Genomic DNA, 6,622 nt, shown 5'->3' on the forward strand with positions numbered 1-6,622 from the left:
GGGAGAACTCTCAACATGCCATTAGGTCGTAAAGTTGATCTGATCTGGCTGAGATGTCCTGGTTGCCATGGTAACCAGGGGCCTGGAGATTGTTCACAGACATGCTGGCACCGAGTCTGGTGTTGGGTGAGGGGACTGTGATTATTTGTTAATCTAATGAATAATTGATTTGTTAAATCTAATGAACAATTGTGTGTCTGATTGGTCCAAATGCTACAACTGTCACTGATTCCTGCGAGTGAGACAAAACATGTCCCAAAAAATTCCCCGTCTTCATTTTGTAAAACAGGAACAGTACTAGCGTTGAAATGAATCAGAGATGATCATTAGTATGTTTTTAAATCAAATGTACCAAAATAACATTACCTACATCTATAAAGACAGCTGTCCTTAACTCAGTACTTCATAGTAGTGCTGTCAAATGTTCAGGTACAAAGTCAATATTTTAGTTGAAAGTTTTAAAATGTCAAAAGAGTTTATGTTTGAGCTCTGCATGCTTGCAACATAACCAACAAAGTGTAAACACAATGTAGAATAAGAGAATACGACATTCATGTGTAGTCAGTTTCACCGATTATTGGGAGTATTATATCTGAGTGCAGAGCTCAGTCAATGAACTTAAAGTGAACAGAAGTAACTGACAGGTTCAGTAACTATAAAGGCAGCGCTCTTAACTCGCCTTCTGTATATAATCCATTCACAATTTGGAGTTTTATTTTTCATCCAATCTGAAATTGTGATGATACATCAATAACCACAGAAAAAAAACAAAACTGATGTCAAAATATATCTGTGCATTAAGTCTTGGAGTGTAAATGTAGACAAATGGGCTACATGATAATGTTTTTTTATTGATTGATTGATTGCACTGATTAATAACTTTAATATTTTGTATTTTCACACAGTTAAAAAAATAGCTAAAAATGTAAACAGTTTTTACTATAGCACTAAAACTAGTTATGAACATTACTACTATGTCCTCCTGACAGTAAGGAAGAGGTTAATTTGAAAAACATTTCAAAATAAACCATTGAATACAATTTCACAGTTGTCCTTACTCATTATCAAGACTGTCAGATATTTATGAATTCTGGAGTTTAGTTTAAATATATTTATATTGATATTTAAACTAAACTTTAGAATTCATAAAAATATATTTAATTAAAATTCACCAACACCAACACCACTGGACAAATATCTTGGCCGTTTTTAAATAAGTATGGGGTTGTTAACATTGTTGTTAACAAGTGTCTTATGCTCACCAAGGCTGCATTTATTTGATCAAAAATACAGTGAAAACAGTATTATTGTGCATATATGTTTTAATAACTTTAAAATATATATATGTATCTTAAAATAGAATTTATTCCCTTGATGCAAAGCTGAATCCCACCCCTAGGGATGGGTTACGATTGTCAGCTACAGTAATTGTCCAACCACCAAGTAGTCGACTGGCAAAAAACAGATAGTTTTAATGTTTTTCTTGCGTTTGTTCCGATATCTCTAATGCCTGCTGTGCTTGAACAGTAAAACCCTTCCAGAGAAGAGAGTTGCATCTGTACATTTATGCCCTGTAAAGCACAGATAAAAGATGGAAACAGCTGCTGCATTCCCTTTTTTTTTTTACACCATGTCTTACACCATGAGGATTGCACTTTTAAGAAGGTGTGTATATAGAAAGTTAAAAATAATTCCACTTTTGAAAAATCATGTTGAGACCCCCTGCATTCTCTTCATCCAGCAGTTACTGAACACAAGAACACATCTAATGTGACGATGCCCTAAGAAAAGGGCTCAGATGAACCGAAATTCCATATAGTCTTGCAAAATTACTTATTTTCAAAATCTACTAGTTGGCTGCCTAAATGACTAGTCAGTTTTGAAAATCTGCAGTTTTGTACACTTCGTGCAGAACAGAAACACCTGCTCATGCCACATCTCAGAATCAGTGCACTGCAAACGCAGAGTTGAAGCACAGTTCAGAGGGGATGAAGCAGACACACGATCGAGAGGGTCTCTGGTTACCCAAACACAGCGAGAACTGAGAGGCCCTCTTGACCTTTAGACTTCCTGAAACAAAAGGAAGCTCTGTCCTCACAGAGCCTGGCATCACCTCACATCCCAGACAAAAAAAAGTTAAAGCCTGAAACAGAGAGAGATGAAAAGGTGGAGAGAGGAAGAGAAAGGAAAGGCATGCATGAGAGGAAATGGGAACTAGAGAAAGAAACAAAGACATTGTGAAGAAACAGGAGACAGAAAGAGAGTGAAAATGTAAGAAGAAAAAGGGAAGGGGGAAGCACCGGACAGAGAGCGGTATGGCACATGGAATCAATTCCTCTGCTTGCAAAACTAAAAATTTCCAACATGCTTAGGAAAATCCGTGCAATCCTCAAAGTGCAAAGTGCAGTGAAAAAAGTGCAACCCTCATTAAAACATACCCAGGTGACATTAAAATAAAATAACATTTTTATTTATTTATGTATTTATTTATTTATGTATTTATGTATGTATGTATGTATGTATGTATTTATTTATTTATCTATCAATCACTTTTACCCGTTAATTCTGGTTATTTCCCATGGAAAGATTCTCAGTAGATTACCATTGTATTTTAGTATTTTGGGGTTTGGTTTTATATTTTATACTGTATATATATATATATATATATATATATAATGTTTACTATGGTAAAATGCACGTTATAATGCATATGACTAAGACTAAATAAATGCAAATATTTATTTTCTTAATTATATGTTAAATAATATTTCCATGTTAATATTCATATTACAGAGACCATTGCCATGTGTTGACCTGAGGTTTGATGTCTATCTAGATCAAGGCAAGGCCACAACGGTAATCACTCACTGGCCACTCCTCGTTGTATCTGAACCGGCATCTCTTTTTTCACCACTCCCATTAACAAATATAGTTAATCGCTGTTAAATATTTGAGTACTTAAGGTTGCTATTAGTAGGGAACGTTTGATGCTAGTCTTTTGTACTTTAATGTATGTGTTTGTATGATCACCTGTAATCACCGATCGCTCAAATCACAGACGTGGACGTATTTGTTCACACTGCATCGCATTTGTAAAATATAAGTTTTACATGAGAGTCTTTACTGTAACTTTGAATCAATTTAATGTGCTCTGAAGTATCGGTTTCTTAAAGTTCTGATCACTAGTGTAATGTTCAAGTGTAACCTTCATAAAACAGGGTGGGCAAAAAATACAATGCAGCACCTTTGTGCAATAGCAAACTATTGGTTGACACTTTACAATAAGCTTCCATTTAACGTTAGTTAACAATATTAATATAACATGAACTAACAATGCACAATATTTCTACACGATATTTCTAAAGCATTGACTAATCTTAATTTCTAATTAACATTAGGACCTGAGCTAACACGAGCCAACAATGAAGCTAGATTTTTATTAACAAATGTTAACAAAGATGAATAAATATAACAAATGTACATTGTTAACGTTACTGAAGGCATTAACTACCGTTAGCTAAAGAAAGTTTATTATAAAGTGTTACCTTAGTCTGAGACAACAGGGCTTCTTAAACACGCAGATGATCTCATGATCAAGACTCTCTGTCTGCTTGTGTTTAAAGGAGAGTAATCGAGTACTGTAGACATGTTTTTACGCAGTTTAGTGTGAAGAACAGTATTTAGCACATTTATGTGTTTCTTTCTACAAAAGGCATATCAGTTTATCTAAAACACTGCGCCTACGCTAATGTTGTTTCAAACACATTTGGCTCAGAGGTTTTTATCACGGTGTCTGGTGTCATTTATCCGGATTGATTGCTAAGACTTTGCTTCGACTGGGATATTCAATTTATACGTTTAAAGAATCGATTGATTGATATTTGTTTCACTATTTTCAAATTCAACTCTACAAACATGCCAATCTTATCCTTACGTCATAAAGATAGCATTGTGGGACTAATTGAAACTGGCGAATCATTATTTGGACAAGCGTGTGGTATGCACCTTTAGGAAGAAACTGCCTGCAGTTGACAATGAAAACTCACATTTAATCATTTTTAAACTAAATACATAAAGTTATAGTGTGACGACATCTATGATATTAGGGTTTAATAAATTGCATCTATTTGGAAAATGAACAACTTTTCATTAGGTAGGCCACAATTAGAAGAGGGTGGGCCCATGTCCATCTGGACCCAACCGTAACACCACTGCTCCACGAATGAATGCGATTATATCACAAGTCATCACAGGACACCAGGACTAAAGGTCAACTAGTACCTAGGATAGCAAAGTCCACTAAAGGAGGTAGAGCTTTTTCGCATTTGGCTCCCAAACTCTGGAATAGCCTTCCTGATAACGTTCGGGGTTCAGACACACTCTCTCTGTTTAAATCTAGATTAAAGACACATCTCTTTGGCCAAGCATTCAAATAATGCATCTCATAGTCTTGTACTGCAGTTATATCTGATCAAATGCACATTATTATTCTTTAGCTTGGGTTGAAGACATCATCTTTGCTTGGTTGGAACAGCAGCTACACTAATTTTGTCTCTATTTGCTTCTCTGTTTCTGCCACGGGACTTGCATCCCCAGGTAACTAGTAATTACACAAGCTTCAGTCTGGATCCAACCCTTACGAAGATCTGAGATGACCAAACACATGAGAAGAGATGATGCCAAGCCCCCAGAAGACCTCAGATGATGCCAACCCTCAGACAACATACAAAACTATCAAATTTTGCTTAATCGCAATCGCAAAGTTTAATCGCAACATATAATCATTGTAGTTAATAGTGTTCACCGTCTGTTTGATTACGTGTAATTTGTAACTATCCACATGATTTTTACTGTACATTTCTACCATAGTCACCACTAATAACCTACTCCTAAATATAATGTAGAAACGTAATATTTTCTGTAAATCTGCTTTACAACGATTTGTATCGTGAGAAGCGCTATACAAATAAACTTGAATTGAATACCTTCCAGTTGGCCAACTGCTGCGACTCGATGATCTTGATGAACGCTCCCATCAGAATCCCTGAAAAACAAAAGCCAGATCCCAACTACACTCTGAAGAAGTAATTAGCTGCTATATGGATTATTAACAAAAGACTAGGTTGGATGAACCAAAGAGGAACAATATTTTGTAGTTTGTGACAAACATATATAAAGAGAAATCGTTCTTCTGTGATACATAAAAGAAAATGTTTTGAGAAATGTCTCAGTGTTTCTTGTTCGTTTGTTTATAATAGACCATAGAGTAGCTCCATTTTAAATTTTTTGTCAGGAATGAAAACGCAACGTGATCTCATGATAATTCTCATGTATTTTACGTAAAATGTGGTTCTATAAAACGTACATTTATTTACGTTTTTACAGGCACTAAAACGTACAATTCTGACGTATTTTTTAATATCTAAACGTACAAATATGTACGTATTGTGACGAGTCGGCTGCCTCCCCCTAATTATCATCATCACCCCATCCCTTAATCGCCGCCCTTCGCCAGGCTCCCGACGGGAGTGGGTGCGTGAGAGAGGAGGGGCGCTGAAATAGCCAGGGCTGGCGGCGTGTGATGGGGCACACTTGAACCGAATGGAGCCTCATCACCGCCGCTGTTTAAATGCCGAGCGCGCCTCTCCTCGGGAGACCGGTCTCTTCCCCGTGCATGCACGCTGGTGTCCTCGTGGGTCCAGGAAGGGTGCATAGAGGGATCTCCGTGCCGCCGAAGATGCGAGCTACCGGACCCGCGGTCCGGACGAGAGCCGCACCTGTTACACGGCCGTCGGGCCAGGATGCCGGGCCGTCTAGACCCTTCACCCAACGGGGCCAAGGCGAGAAGGATGCCGTGAAGGGAGCGCGTGCGGACGCCGGACTCCGCCCCTTACCTGGACCCGTCCTTCCTGACCACTGCCCTTTCCTGCACGAACCCCGCAGCACAAAAAAATAGCTGAAATTATTAAAATAACCCCATTCTCAAGTTTGGGAACCCTTGGTTCTTAATACTGTGTGTGGTTACCTGAATGATCCACGACTGTTTTTTGTTTTTGTGATGGTTGTTCATGAGTCCCTTGTTTGTTCTGAACAGTTAAACTGCCTGCTGTTCTTCAAAAAATCAAAAAATCCTTCAGGTCCCACAAATTCTTTGATTTTCCAGCACTTTTGTATATTTGAACTAGGGCTGTGCGATTTGGGGGAAAATATCAAATTGTGATTTTTTTTGACAGATATTTGATTTGCGATTTTAAATTTGCAAAGTCAAGCTTCAGCTCAATATTGCCAATAATGTGCAGCACAGTAGCGAAGCTGCTACCCAAGCTGACTCCTCATGATGACGTAGTAGCCTTCTTACAAATGTTCGAAGCGACGGCCACCACGGAAGGCTGACGGGCGAAGCTCAGCGTGCATACTTCGCTCTTCCCACCGCCTCCGCCGATCAATATAAGGAGGTCAAGAAGGAGATTCTAGACCGCCTGGGGTTATCCCCTATCTGTGCCGCCCAGCACTTCCACGAGTGGGAATATAAGCCCCGTCTGCCGGCCCGTGCCCAGGCCGCCAAACTCACGCAACTCACGCAGCACTGGCTGCTGGAGGGGGCTCCATCGGCTAAGCAGGG

The 6,622-nt window shown here is 38.6% G+C and overlaps 1 pseudogene; it reads right to left on the minus strand.

The window, feature by feature from the left end:
- Positions 1-6,622, minus strand: part of LOC107656675 (sodium/hydrogen exchanger 8-like) — a 36,865-nt pseudogene that overhangs the window by 26,222 nt on the left and 4,021 nt on the right.

This window comes from Sinocyclocheilus anshuiensis, unplaced genomic scaffold, assembly GCF_001515605.1.
Source record: "Sinocyclocheilus anshuiensis isolate Anshui unplaced genomic scaffold, SAMN03320099.WGS_v1.1 scaffold2799, whole genome shotgun sequence".
Lineage (NCBI taxonomy): Eukaryota > Metazoa > Chordata > Actinopteri > Cypriniformes > Cyprinidae > Sinocyclocheilus > Sinocyclocheilus anshuiensis.